The 15,164-nt window shown below is 48.4% G+C and overlaps 1 protein-coding gene across 1 annotated transcript in view; it reads left to right on the top strand.

Moving 5' to 3' along the window:
- Nucleotides 1–15,164, top strand: part of cux1b (cut-like homeobox 1b) — a 445,030-nt gene that overhangs the window by 394,807 nt on the left and 35,059 nt on the right. The gene's annotated exons all lie outside the window — the stretch shown is intronic.

Here is a 15,164-nt window from a genome sequence, read left to right as displayed (position 1 = left end):
CATGCTGGAGTAACTCAGTGGGTCAGGCAGTATCTCTGGAGAAAAAGGATGGGTGAGGTTTCGGGTCAGGACCTTTCTTCGGGCTGAAAGTAGAGGGGTGGGAATTGGAGGTTGATTAACACATTAGCACATTAGTTTGTCTCTAACAAATACCAGGGATGATTCCGTGCAGCGACTGATGTGAAGTCTGTATATCACCATCGCTTGGTGGGAGCTCCCGCAACCCCGGGTGTTTAGAAGCTTGATTTTGTCAGGTTTCTGTGAGGCTTTTTAGAAAATCCAGGGAAAACATACAAATTCCGTACAGACAGCACCCGTAGTCAGGATGGAAGCTGGATCTTTGACGCTGTAAGGCAGCAACTCTTATGGGCCTTTCCCACTTAAGCGACTTTTTCGGCGGCTGCCGGCACCCGTCATAGGTTGTCGAAAATGTTCAACATGTTGAAAATTCAGCGGCGACCAGAAAGACGCTCCGACTCTTTGGGCGACTGAGGAGACTACTCATGACCGTACAGGCGACACCCTGGCAACATGTCGCGGGGTGAAGCCCGTATGGTCGTGAGTAGTCGTCCAAAGAGTCGTACCTTTTTCTGGTCGCCGCTGGATTTTTAACATGTTGAACATTTTTGGCCACCTGCTGCGACTATGACGGGTGCCGGCAAGTTGCCGAAAAAATTGCGTAAGTGGGACAGGCCCTTAAGTTGCACCATGGTGCCTCCCAGTATTCCAGGATGTTGATGATGAGGCGTTCTGTCAAATACAAAGGGGAGGGCATTTCAAACTGTGCCGGAATGATGTCAATATCTTGTTGGCATAGTTTGCTTCACTCTCTGAGGACATGCCATTGGAATTATAACGTCCCCATTGCAGAAGGTTGAGTCCAGGACTTTGTGCTGAGCAGCTCCTCCTGTGATGCCCTGAAGCTGGGATGATCGAGCTCCAACCCCCATGACCATCTTTTGAGACGTATGTCTTTAAGCGCCAGTTAATTTGCCCTTGATACCTTTTGGAGGCCACACTTGGTCAAACGCTGCATTCTTGGCACAGAGGTGCAGCAGTAGAACTGTTGTCTTATAGCGCCAGAGACCCGGGTTTGATCCTGACCACGGGTGCTGTCTGGACGGAGTTTATACATTCTTACCGTGACTGCATTGGTTTTCTCTGTGGTCTCCGGTTTCCTCCCACACTCCAAAGTTGTACAGGTTTGTAGGTTTAGGAAGGAACTGCAGATGCTGGAAAATCGAAGGTAGACAAAAGTGCTGGAGAAACTCAGCGGGTGCAGCAGCATCTATGGAGCAAAGGAAATAGGCAACGTTTTGGGCCGAAACGTTGCCTATTTCCTTCGCTCCACAGATACCGCTGCATCCGCTGAGTTTCTCCAGGTTTGTAGGTTAATTGGCTTTGGTAAAATTGTAAATTGTCCCTAGTGTGTAGGATAGTCTTGGTGTGCGAGGATTGTTGGTTGGCACGGACTTGGTTGGCCGAATGGCCTGTTTGCGCACTGTATCTCTAAACTAAACTAAACTAAAGGAGCTCCATTGCAGCTCGTGTCCAGGTTTTACTGAGGCTACACTGCTGATTTGCATTTGTCCTGCTTTTTATGGCTAGATGGTAGTGTTGTAACTGTGCTGGAGCACCCTGGTGTAGATCGGATGCTGCATGGCCTCCTCAGCCATTTCTTAATGTCACAATGAGTAAATGTTTATTGATAGAGACCTCAAGATGTCAAGCCGGATTAGCCACAGTACTCCCCCAGGTGAAGGTGCTTCTGATTAATTGTGCCTGCAGATCCCACAATGGACACAAAATGCTGGAGTAACTCAGCGGGTCAGGCAGCATCTCTTGAGAAAAGGAATAGATGACATTCTAGGTTGAGACCTGAAACATATCGACCCAAAACGTCACCTTTTCCCTTTCTCCAGAAATGCTGCCTGACCCACTGAGTTACTCCGCCATTTTGTATCTATCTTCAGTGTAAACCAGCATCTGCAGTTCCTTCCTGCACATTTTGTCTGTAGATCCCTTTGTTTGGGATTATTGATCTCTGTTTCTTGTATGTCGAGCATAAAGACAGGAATGTGGAGACCTACCAGTGTCGAGGTGCCTGGTGATGCCCCTGGCACACCCCATGTCCTCCTCAGTGAATCCCGGTGAGTGGCAAATCTCTGGGGAGTTTTGTAGAGCAGAGGGAACCAGGCATGCAGGTGCATGGTTCCTTGAAAGTGGCGTCACAGTTAGATAGGGTGGTCAAGGAAGCTTTCAGTACATCGGCCTTCATCAGTTAGAGTATTGAGTGTAGACGTTGGGTTGTTATGTTACAATTACAGAAGAAGTTGGTGAGACTACATTTGGAGTATTGTGTTCAGTTTTGGTCAATGCCACCGGAAAGATGTTGTTGAGCTGGAAAGGGTGAGAGAAGATTTACAAGGATATTGCCTTGAAGGCCTGGGCTATAGGGAGAAATTGAGCAGTCTAGAACCTTATTCCTTGGAGCGCAGGAGGATGATGAATGATCTAAAAAGAGTATAGATGGGGCATCTTGGTCGTGTGGGCACGTTGGGCCGAAGGGCCTGTTTCCATGCTGTATGACTCCATGACTCTGAATCCTGGCTTGATACTAATTGTGGAATGAGAAACAGGGAGGTTTGAGTGAGCACACTGTGTATCAGCTGCCAAATCTGCTGTGAATCCACATCATTTAGCATCTTGCCGTTGTTTGTGTGAGGATGGGACTTTGTGTTGACAAGGACTGAGAAAATGACATCCAAACACAAGGCGTGGGAGCTGCACATCTTCACCATTGAACGATCTTCTCATCTTCCCACTCTTCACTATTTCATGCACTCTCCCCACATTTCTTTGTTCTCTTTAAATTAAAAAATGTCTTGCACTCTGTTTTGAATAAACTCAATGACTGAGATCCCTTCCCCTCCCCCTCCCCCTCCTCCCGTCTGCCAACTTTTGACATTTGCAGGGAATCAGTGATTTGTGCCACTGTAACCAATTGTGCCTTTTAAAAGGCAGAGAAGTAGCAAAGGATATAACGAGCCAGGATGCGTTTGCCAGAGGGGAAAACACACCAGTCATTCACTGGACAGAAAGACAAGGGAACTAGTAGTTGTGCCAAGAACTTCAGCAAGTTATATCTGTAGCTGTGGTGAATCCATGCACTACCGAGAGTCTCAGCAACTCCTCACGATCTACACATTTACATACAGATATGTTGTGGCTGAATGGAGAACTGATTAGCAGTGAATTTACAACATCATCTGATCAGTGTCATGGATGGACTCTGGCTCATACTAATATTTAATTTATTCAATAACTTCTTCAAAGTTCCATGTATGTTTTATTGCCACTACTTCTCAAAACGATTGTACCTGTTTAAACCTTTGGCAAATGGAGTAATTGCTGCATACTTTCACTTTGATTTGTCACGTGGAACAGAAAATATTCCCGTGGGTGACCATCGACTCCCAGTTTTGTAAACTATCCTGCCTACTCTTACTCTTCTACACTTTCAAGTTCTAGACAGTGTTCATTTGAACCTGTAGCAATAAGGTTTTCACAAGGCTTAACAATTTGTGCATGAGCAAGTGTGTCAGGGGTTTTGGGGAGGGCAGGAGAATGGGTTTCAGAGGGAAAGATTGATCAGCCATGATTGAATGGCAGAGTGGACTTGATGGGCCAAATGGCCTAATTCTGCTCCTATAACTTACGAACATATGAACGTTGAGTAAGTAGAATCTTAGTCCAATAATATAATTTGTTTTGTTCTAATTTGTGTACCAAGGGAATTGTAACCTTATTGTGTTTGATTTGTTTCTTTGCTTAACTCTGCAGTGAATCAAGGAATGATACTGATTGATGCATCTGGAAGAGCTTGATCCCATGATCCACACCTGCCTTATCATCGCTTCCTGGAGAAAACTCCATTCATTATTATCTTCAGTTGTGAAAGTAAACTACTAAATCCAATTTGAAATGTAATATTGCCTTGTTTTTCAGAATTGTAACTTCAGCTGCAGAAATTAAGCATGAAAGTATGAACAATAACATGAACGTACGGTTAGTATGGTTAACAACGATTAAACATGTATTAGGATTGTTGTGGGATTAACACTGTAGGTGTTCTGTTACCCAATCTGTACATCACAGGAAAGGAGCTCAGTTAGAACATGTTATGTGAATGAAAACATAATGGTGGTGTGTGCACAAAAACAACAGTAATAATTTTTACTGACCAGGATAAGAATTATTTTCATTTTGTGTTGCAGAATCTGTACAATGTAAATGTAATTGTTCACCATCTTTTCCAAGCTGAAGTTCATGTTGATTGCAGTTTTTGGCACGCTTTCTATTTTCACAGGCTGCAAATTTACAATAACTTTATTGTATTTTCTACACACAAGAAATGTGCAATGTTTCTTGTTTAATCTGCCGACTCAAAGATGTGTATTCAATGAAGTGAAGAAAAATCACAAACAATTATTGTACCTGAGTTTTATACCTCGGTAACACGTACATCGAAAGAAAGGTCCCTAAAGGTGTAGCACTAAAACAAAGTAAGCATTATAGACTCATACAGCATGGAGACAGGTCCTTCGGCCCAACTTGCCCATGCCGACCAAGATAAGCTAGTCCCTTCTGCCCGAGTTTAGCCCATATCCCTCTAAAACTTTCCTATCCTTAAACCTGTCCAAGTGTCTTTTTAAATGCTGTTGTTGTACCTGCCTGAACTACCTCCTCTGGCAGCTATTTTTATATACACTACCTACCACCCTCTGAGTGAAAAGTCATGCCTTAAGTTCCTGTTAAATCTTGCCCTTTTCACCTTAAACCTATGTCCTCTGATTCCCCTCCATGTCGCTTGGAGAATTCTGCTTCAAATGACTTGTCTCCATCATACAAGAATGGTGCCATTTTGGGTTGGTCAAACCAGACTTTAATAAATGCAGTTTTGGTGGTAAATCTGTAGGAAAGGTGTTATTAAGCTGCAAAAGGTGCAGGAAAGACTCACGAGGCTGCTCCCAGGTCAGGAGGATTTGAGTTGAGGCTGAATAGGCTAGGTTTATTTTGGAGGCTGTCTTTCCGAGGTTTAAAAAAATCATGTGGTAAATTGAACGGTCACAGTCTTTTCCCAGGGTAAAACGATTGGGCAAAGATTGAAAAGGGAGCTGAGGGGCAGCGTTTCACTGATGATGACTATGTGGAATGTGCTGCCACAGAAAGCTGTAAAGGTGGGTGGAATTACAATGTTTAAAGTTGATTTAGACAGGGCAGCACAGTGGCGCAGTGGTAGAGTTGCTGCCTTACTACGCCAGAGACCCGGGTTCCATCCTGACCACAGGTGCTGCACGGAGTTTGCAAGTTCTACAGCACGGAGTTTGCAAGTTCCTCCTTGTTTTCACCGAAAGCTCTGGTTTCATTCCAAAGACGTGCACGTTTGTAGGTTAATTGGCTTCTGTAAATTGTATTAGGTCAGATGGGTATTGGTTGGAAAGGACGAGTTGGGTTGAAAGGCCAGTTTCTGTGCAGTGTGACAGAGGCAAGGAAATAGCGTGACTGGAGAAATAAATAAAAGTACTGGAGCTGTGTTTTAGCCATTTCAGCACCTCACAAAAATGGCCCATAAAAACCTTCAGTAAAATAGGTGAATCTTGAATAGTGTGGCAAGGCAGACTCTGAAAGAAGGGTTTGGGTCTTTGATAGTTGCGCTTGTGCTATGGGTTTTGAAATTGATTATGGCGCTGATTATGAATCAGGCTCCTTTCAGATTGTATAACACTATAATCAACATAAACACAATCATTCTTACCTTGTCTCTGCTCAAACAGAAGGGATACAATTTCAAGTCCATTGCTGGTAATGCTTAAGGTTTCCGTTGTGAAAATATTACGAGAAACATGTATGATGTCAGTCAGCATTTAGAGGGAAAAGAGGGTCAACATTTCAGCCTGAGAGTGGCGAGAGGCCATAGTTTTCCCACCTTCAGCCCTGATCACGTGTGGCTGATCAAGAACGTTTTACCTGCTGGGTTTCTAACTTGCTTCTTCGTTCGTTCACCAGTGACCATCCTGCCTGAGAGTAAAGGCTTTTGTTGAATCCTGATCTTTGACCTCCTATATTTGACCTCCAACCTCCTGTCTTTTCCCAACAATCCATAGTTTCGTCTGTGGTTCATTAGCTACTATCTATCCTTTTTCCAGCTTTTTAATTTTTCTTCCTTTCTTCAGAGACTCAATCACACTGCACCCGGATCAGATCACTTACAAAATTCTTAAGGGGTTGGACAGGCTAGATGCAGGAAGATTGTTCCCGATGTTGGGGAAGTCCAGAACAAGCAGTCACTGTTTAAGGATAAGGGGGAAATCTTTTAGGACCGAGATGAGAAAGAAAATTTTCACACAGAGAGTGATGAATCTCTGGAATTCTCTGCCACAGAAGGTATTTGAGGCCAGTTAATTGGCTATATTTAATAATGAGTTAGATGTGGCCCTTGTGGCTAAAGGGATCAGGGGGTATGGAGAGAAGGCAGGTACAGGATACTGAGTTGGATGATCAGCCATGATCATATTGAATGGTGGTGCAGGCTCGAAGGGCCGAATGACCTACTCCTGCACCTCTTTTCTATGTTTTTATGTTTCTAAGAGTCATAAGATCAGAAGGTCAATGATAGAAGCTGAATTGGGCTATTCGGCCCATCAAGTCTAGTCTGCTATTCGATCATGGCTGATATATTTATCCATCCTAACCCCATGATCCTGCCGTCTCCTCATCCCCATAAGAGTCTGGTCTGCCGGTGCTAATTTCCTTTCCCTGAAAGACATGGCTGTTACAATATTCTACAAGTGATCCCAGATTTCTATTAAAAAATATATATTTAATTTCTGATCTTAAATTGCACAGATGCTGAAGTGAGACCTGGAAATTTGGCAAGATTTGCATCCAGATAATTGTCCAGGCCTGTGGATGAGAATCAAATCAACTTAAGGTGCTGGAAATCTAAAACAGAAAATGTAGAAACATTCAGCTGGGAAAGAGAGAGAGTTAACGTTTCGTTGAAGTCTCATCATCAGAGCTAATATTGTAATTCTGGTGAAAGATCTTTGACCTGAAACATTGCCTCTTCCTCTCTCTGATGCTGATGTTGTCTGACCTGCTGAATGTTTCCAGCATTGTGTGAGGCTATCGCTGAATGTTGCTCCAGGAACCTCACTGTGGCTGCCTTCTGTCCCATCACATGTTTAACATCTGCCCAGAGACAGGCACACTATTCCTGAGTGTTAGGGGTCCAGATCCGAAAGGTGACTTATCCATGTTCTCCAGAGACGCTACCTGGCCCGCTGAGTTACTCCAGCAATTTGCATCTTTTGTAAACCACCATCTGCAGTTCCTTGTGTGTACACTCTTCTTTGGCACAAATATTCAACACCACGTCTTTCGAACCTCTTCCTGCACTATGCAACATCCTATTAATCAGACTGAAGAAGGGTCTCCACCCGAAACATCACCTATTCCTTTTCTCCAGAGATGCTGCCTGACCCGCCGAGTAACTCCAGCTTTTTTTGGTTTGTCTTTGGTTTAAACCAGTATCTGCAGTTCCTCCCCACACATCCCATTCATGTTATTGGCTGCTATCAGGCCGAACTCCTCATTCATGATTGGTAGTTTGGAAAACATGTTCCCTCCATCTCAAGGAACGTTAAGCTGCATTCATGATTATGCAAAGGATCAGATAGTGTCGAGGAGTTCTCAGGTGAGGGAAGGCCAGTTCTACTGAGCTGTGAAATGATCTGGCTTAAATGGATAGAAACAACTAGGCAAGCAATAGGAGAAAGGGAGGGAGCTGCTGGCATTCTGAGCAGGTACATTCACATAGAAACATGACTGGAGGTCCAGGCTGGAGTATCAAGCCCAGGACAAGCCCTCTACCAACAATCAATAACGTGGAAATACCAGCGAAAAGTAGAAAGTGCAGGGGATGAAACAATGCAAATTAGGGGAAAAGGAAAACATGAAAAAAAAGGATTGGTAAATAAAAGTCACCAATGCTTCATAAACAGACCAATTATAATATAAAAAATAATGATTATATAAAAAACAAATTATACTGGAAAGCATGGAGTCTGGTTAAGCCACGGCCAACAATCTATAAAATGAGTATAGAATTTGGGAGGTAGACAAAAATGCTGGGGAAGCCTGTACCGCTGAGTTACTCCAGCATTTAAACCAGCATCTGCAGTTCATTCCTACACAGGTAGTTAAGGCAGATGGTGTAACAACATTTCAAAGACATTTGCATAGAATGTGGATTGGAAAGATTTAAGAATCAAGAGGTTTTTATTGTCATAAGTCCTGAAACATAATAGAATTCCTACTTGCAGCAGCTCAACAGATATGTAAACACAGTACTCAGTACACGTCATAATAAACAACAAAAATAACTTCAATAATAATTTAAAAAAAAACAATGAAACAATAAAAGTTAAAACAAAACAAAACTGGTGCAAACAAGACAGTTTGGAGTTTAGTTGGATTTCATGGTGTTCAATAGCTTAATAGTTGTTAGGAAGCAGCTGTTTGTGAACCTAGACATTACAGTTTTCCAGCTCTTATACCTTTTTCCTGAATGTAGGAGTGAAATGAGAGCGTGGCCAGGGTGGTGTGGGTCGCTGATGATGCTGGCTCCTGTAGATCCCTTCGATGGTGGACTGGACTGTATTCCCCACGTTTTGCCGTCGTCTTCACTCCTGCGTTGAACCAGGTCGTGCTGCAACCAGTCAACATGCTCTCTACCGTACACAGTTTTTTTTTAAATCAAAAAATGTATTCAATTATTAAAAAATAATATTGACACTACAATAAAACAAGCCAGAGCCCACCACCATAATACAATACTAACATATATCCATAATAAACTATTATACAAGTATGATACAATCCTTATTGAGGATCCTGCAGAGCCCAGCGGTCCCGGAACTCCCCCAGGGTGTATTCCCTTTCTAACCGCACCCGGGCACGGACGTATCCCCGGAAAAGGGGCAGGCAGCCGGCTCGGGTAGAGCCCTCCACCGCCTGGTGCCTTGACTGGCGGATGGCCAGCTTGGCCCTACCGTACACAGTGGAAGGTGAGGAGAGGAATATGGGCCAAGCACAGGCAGATGGAGCACCTTGTTCTGCATGGATGAGTTGGGCTGCCAGCGGGTGTTGTTCTGTATGACTGTGTGTGGAGAAGAGACAATGGGGGCCTGTAGCTTAGACTGATGTCTGGCCTGAATAATCCTGGCTACAGCTGGCAACCATTCAAAACAAGTGTGGATTTACTAAAGTTGGCATATGGAAAGATCCGTTTTTATTGCCACCCTTAACGTCCTTGCCATCCGTAAAAGACATCTTTTAAATTGGGGGTGGTGCCTTGGTGGAGTTGCTGCCTTCTAGTGCCAGAGACCCGGGTTCGATCCTGACTGTGGGTGCTGTCTGTTTGGAGTTTGTACGTATCACTATGACCTGCGTGGATTTTCTCCAGGATCTCCGGTTTCCTCCCACACTCCAAAGGTGTACAGGTTTGTAGGTTCATTGGCTTGGTAAGATTGTAAAATTGTCCCTTGTGTGTGTAGGATAGTGTTTGTGTGCGGGGATGGCTGGTCTGCGTGGGCTCGGAGGCCGGAAGTCTTGTTTCCACGTTGCATCTCTAAACTAAACTACTCTGATTTGCATTCATCTGTTTGAAGAGCTTCCTACTGAAAAAACCAAAACCAAAAGAGCTTTATAATGTTGGAATAGGCTGCTCTATGAACACTGAGAAAGCTTCATCACTTCTGCTGTAAAATACCCAATAACTGAGTGGTCAGCGAGCTTGGTCATCAGGTCTTCAACGTGTTAGTGAGGAAGGGCCACTACAGCCAAGGACAAAGGGGTAAACAGGTGTGGGCAATGTTGGCTGATCTGACAACCACAGTGGGCTGACAGTTCCATTCTTCAAAACGTAGATACAAAGTGCAAGAGTAAGTCAGTGGGGCAGGCAACATCTCTGGAGAAAGGGATGGGTTGACGTTTTCGGGTTGGGACCATTCTTCGGACTCGGCCTTTATTGAAGGCGTGGATTTGGTGTAGAATGAACTAGGGTCCATTACAAAATGTGTAGGAAGGAACTGCAGACGCTGGTTTACACCGTGCGAAGATAGACACAAAATGCTGGAGTAACTCAGCGGGTCAGGCAGCATCTGTGGAGGGGTCCATTGCAGGTGTGGGTGACTGAGGCCCGAAGCTGCGGGAGAGTCAGAGCGAGGGCTTGCTGGTGCTGATGCTGGTGTTGGTGCCGCTGTTGGTGCCGGTGTTGGTGCCGGTGTTGGTGTTGGTGCCGGTGTTGGTGCTGGTGTTGGTGCGGGTGCCGGTGTTGGTGCTGGTGTTGGTGCCGGTGTTGGTGCCGGTGTTGGTGCCGGTGCTGGTGCCGGTGTTGGTGCCGGTGTTGGTGCCGGTGCTGGTGTGCTGATGCTGGTGTTGGTGCGGTGTTGGGAGAGTCAGTGCGTTGGTGGGCTTGTTGGTGCGGTGTGTTGGTGCTGGTGCTGGTGGTGTTGGTGCCGGTGTTGGTGCGGTGTTGGTGCCGGTGCTGGTGCCGCTGTTGGTGTGTTGTGGTGCCGGTGTTGGTGGTGCCGGGTGTTGGTGCTGGTGCCGGTGCCGGTGTTGGTGCTGGTGCTGGTGCCGGTGTTGGTGCGGTGTTGGTGCTGGGGCCGGTGTTGGTGCCGGTGTTGGTGCCGGTGTTGGTGTTGGTGCGGTGGTGCTGGTGGTGCCGGTGTGGTTGGTGCGGTGGTGCCGTGTTGGTGTTGGTGTGGGTGCCGGTGTGGTGCTGGTGCCGGTGCTGGCTGGTGTTGGTGCGGTGTTGGGTGTTGGTGCCGTGTGGTTGGTGCCGGTGCTGGTGTGGTGTTGGTGCGGTGTTGCCGGTGTGGTTTGGTGTTGGTGTTGGTGTTGGTGTGTGGTGGTGCCGGTGTTGGTGCCGGTGCTGGTGTTGTGTTGGTGCTGGTGCCGGTGTTGGTGCTGGTGCGGTGTGTGGTGCCGGTGTGGTGCGGTGGTGTTGCCGGTGTTGGTGTGTGGTGCCGGTGTTGGTGCCGGTGTTGGTGCCGGTGTGTGTGGTGCCGGTGTTGGTGCGGTGTGTTGGTGCCGGGTGTTGTGTGTTGTTGGTGTGGTGCCGTGTTGGTTGGTGCCGGTGTTGGTGGTTGGTGTTGTGTGCGGTGGTGGTGTTGGTGCCGGTTGTGGTGTTGGTGTTGGTGTTGGTGCCGGTGTTGGTGGTGTGTGGTGGTGTTGGTGCCGGTGTTGGTGTTGGTGCCGGTGTTGGTGCGGTGCCGGTGCTGGTGCCGGTGTTGGTGCGGTGTGGTGCTGGTGCCGGTGTTGTGCTGGTGTTGGTGCTGTGTGGTGGTGTTGGTGTGGTGCCGGTGTTGGTGTGCCGGTGTGGTGCCGGTGGTGTTGGTGCCGGTGTGTGCTGGTGCGGTGCCGGTGCCGGTGGTGGTGCCGGTGTTGGTGCCGGTGCCGGTGTTGGTGTGGTGCCGGTGTGTGCCGGTGTGGTGCCGGTGTTGGTGCCGGTGTGTGTGCCTGCCGGTGTTGGTGCCGGTGGTTGGTTGGTGCCGGTGTTGGTGCCGGTGTTGGTGCTGGTGCTGGGGTTGGTGCCGGGGCTGGTGCAGGTGTTGGTGCCGGTGATGGTGTTGGTGCCGGTGTCGGTGCTGGTGTGCCGGTGCTGGTGCTGGTGCCGGTGTTGGTGTTGGTGCCGGTGTTGGTGCCTGGTGCTGGTGCCGGTGCCGGTGTTGGTGCCGGTGGGTGTTGGTGCCGGTGGTGTTGGTGCCGGTGCCGGTGTGGTGGGTGTTGGTGCCGGTGTTGGTGCCGGTGTTGGTGCCGGTGTTGGTGCTGGTGGTGCCGGTGTTGGTGCTGGTGCCGGTGCCGGTGTTGGTGCTGGTGCTGGTGCCGGTGCCGGTTGGTGCCGTGTGGTTGTTGGTGCTGGTGTTGGTGCTGTGTTGGTGCTGGTGCCGGTGCTGGTGCCGGTGTTGGTGTGGTGGTGCTGTTGGTGCCGGTGCCGGTGTTGGTGCCGGTGTTGGTGCCGGTGTGGTGCTGGTGTTGGGTGTGGTGTTGGTGCCCGGTGCTGGTGGTGTTGGTGCCGGTGTTGGTGCCGGTGTTGGTGCCGGTGCTGGTGCCGGTGTGTGTTGGTGCCGGTGTGGTGTTGTGTTGGTGCCGGTGTTGGTGCTGGTGCTGGTGTGCCGGTGTGGTGGTGTTGGTGCTGGTGTGGTGTTGGTGCCGGTGTTTGTGTGTGGTGCCGGTGTTGGTGCTGGTGTTGGTGCCGGTGCTGGTGCCGGTGTTGGTGCCGGTGTTGGTGCCGGTGTTGGTGCCGGTGTTGGTGCTGGTGCCGGTGTTGGTGCCGGTGTTGGTGCCGGTGTTGGTGCTGGTGCTGGTACTGGTGCTGCTGCACGGTGTGAGAACGGTGCTGTGAGTGCGAGGTGGATAGACTGTGGTGCTGTCTGTCACACGACCCGGGTGGATAGACTCCCAACTGTCTGTAATCCGGGTTGGCTCCCAAGATGGAGGCACATGCAAGCGCCGAGAAAACACACCGGTGTTGGTGGTTGGTGCGAGCTTGGGTGGTAAAAAATGTCAATAGAAACGGGAGAGCAGCTGGTACTGGATCATAGTGGGCGCTGTGAGTCGAAGGGAGACTGTTGCTGTCTGTGTTGCAGAACTGGGCCGCGAGGCACAAGATGGAGGAGAGCGAGGACGTGGTAAGCTGGTTAAAAAAAATAGATATACAGGGATCATAGTGAGCAGAGGGAGGGTGTTTCGCAGTGGAGCAGACAAAACCTGTGTATTTCGCAGTGGAGCAGACAAAATGTGTAGGAAGGAACTGCAGATGCTGGTTTATTCAAAGATAGGCACAAAATGGTAGAGTACCTCAGCGGGTGTGGAGTATCTGGCAGCATCTGTGGAGTAAATGGATGGGTGACATTTTGGGTCGGGACCCTTCTTCGGTTCCACTGACCAGCAGACTGGTCATATCTTGTGCTACTTCACTTTGCTGCTGCTGCCAAGGAGCATCAGTGCTTGTGTCAGTTCCCTGCCTTGTAGACTGACCGTTATACCTTGAGTTTGCAAACACTGACAGATCACATGGATGGATTCCTTCCCCGAGTTCAGTCCCATATGCACTCAATAACACAGCTGCTGATGTGGTAATAATAATAATAATAATACATTTTATTTGTTGGGTGCCTTTCAGACATCTCAAGGACACCTTAAATAGATTATCAGGAATATAAACATATAATCAGAATAAAATAAATAATAAAGACATCACAGAAACACAAATTAAAAACAGAATTCAGTCCAAAAACAAAAAATCAAAAACACAATGTGAAGAGAGAGCAGCGGCAGCTAAAGCGTGCCAGCGTCCACGCTCCCTTCACGGCAGCCATCTTGGACCAAGACTAACAGGATTACCTTACAGACAAATAATCATCCCCCCAACAATGGATACCACTGTGGGGGAAGGCACAATGTCCAGTCCCCAACCCCAAGTTCACCCCAAAGTCAGGCCTATTGAGGCCACCGCTATTGCCTCTACGGAGGCCCGATGTTCCTGGCTGTTCTCACCGGGTGGTGTTGCCTCGGCATCGGGAGAGTCCTCACAGCGGCTGGGCCACCTGGAACGGCCGCTTCCTAGCTGGGGACCGCGGCTTCCGAAGCCGACAAGGCCGCGCCGGTTTGGAGCTCCCAGGCTCCCGATGTTGAAATCGGCACTGCCCGCTCCGCTCCGCAGACCCGCAGCCCCGCAGCCCGGAGGCTGCAACTCCAGCGCGTCGATCCAGCGCGGCGACCCAGGCAAGGCATCGCCCGCTCCGCTCCACGATGACGTTCCAGCGCTGTGCCGCCACCGAGGCCGAGGTACTGGGCGGTCCCCGCCAGGAAACGGTGCTCCAAGCCCGCTGGTAGGCCATGAGGACGGGTCGACGGGCAGCCTGGAGAAAGAGCTGCCTCACCGACCAGGTAGGGACCTAGAAGTAAAATTGACCCCTACCCCCCACATTAAAAAGTCCATATCCTTCAAACATCACTAAACAGGACTCACTAAAAACTTTTTTTTAAAAAGCGAATTAAAACGGACGGCTGCTGGCTAGCAGCCGTTCCCCAAGATGGCTCTTCCTGCATAATTCTGATACTTACAAAATCTGCCTTGGTTTTTAACATTTGTGGTCTGGCCTGGATTTACGGTGTCTTCCTGCACTGAGTGTCTGGAGAGACCATTTCAGGAAGGGCACAGTGCCGAGCCAGTGCCATTACATGCTAGACTGGCCGAGGATGGCAGGACCTGGTTTATTTTAGTTTTAAAAATGCAGCATGGAAACAGGCCCTTCTACCCACCGAATCCCCACGGACCAGCGACCCGCAGACAATAGCAATAATCTACACTTGGTACAATTGACAATCTTTACAGAAGCCAATTAACCTACAAACCATTACGTCTTTGGAATGTGGGAGGAAACGGGGGCTCCTGGAGAAAACCTTCGCAGGTCACGGGGAGAATGTACAAACTCCATACATACAGCACCCATTGTCAGGATCGAACCCAGATTTCTGGTGCTGTAAGGCAGCAACTCTACCACTGCGCACCATGATCCACGAGGGTTGTGCAACGGCTGTGGTTTCATGGGGTCACCAATCCTGCCGCGATCCTATGATCTCTGGCGAAGGATGGGCTTGATCTCCCAGTACTAAACAGAATGGACATGAGTTCCAGCACCTCACCCCTGTCCACCTCTCTCACTCTATCCTCTGCAGGGTGACTGCACACGCCTCACTGTAAGATTGCTGTCAGACTTGCCGATCCTTCAGTTCCTGCACCCCCATATTTTTTAATCAAGACACTGCATTTCCCATCTCCAACTCAAGCTTCTCAGTGGCTGTGCCCCTGGACATTCCCACTGCTATTGTCCACCTGTGTATAAAACCACCAGAGAGATAGTTTGGTGGTTTTATATACAGGTGTACAAAATGTCTTTTACCCAGAGTGGGGGAATCAGGAACCAGTGGACATAGGTTTAAGATGAGGGGGGGAAAGATTTAATAGGAATTTGAGGGGCAACTTTTTTTACACAAAGGTATATGGCACAAGCTGCCACAGGAGGTAG

This window comes from Leucoraja erinacea, chromosome 28 (assembly GCF_028641065.1).
Source record: "Leucoraja erinacea ecotype New England chromosome 28, Leri_hhj_1, whole genome shotgun sequence".
Classification (NCBI taxonomy): domain Eukaryota; kingdom Metazoa; phylum Chordata; class Chondrichthyes; order Rajiformes; family Rajidae; genus Leucoraja; species Leucoraja erinaceus.
Note: the sequence above shows the minus strand (reverse complement) of the source record. Positions and strands in the feature narration are given on the sequence as shown.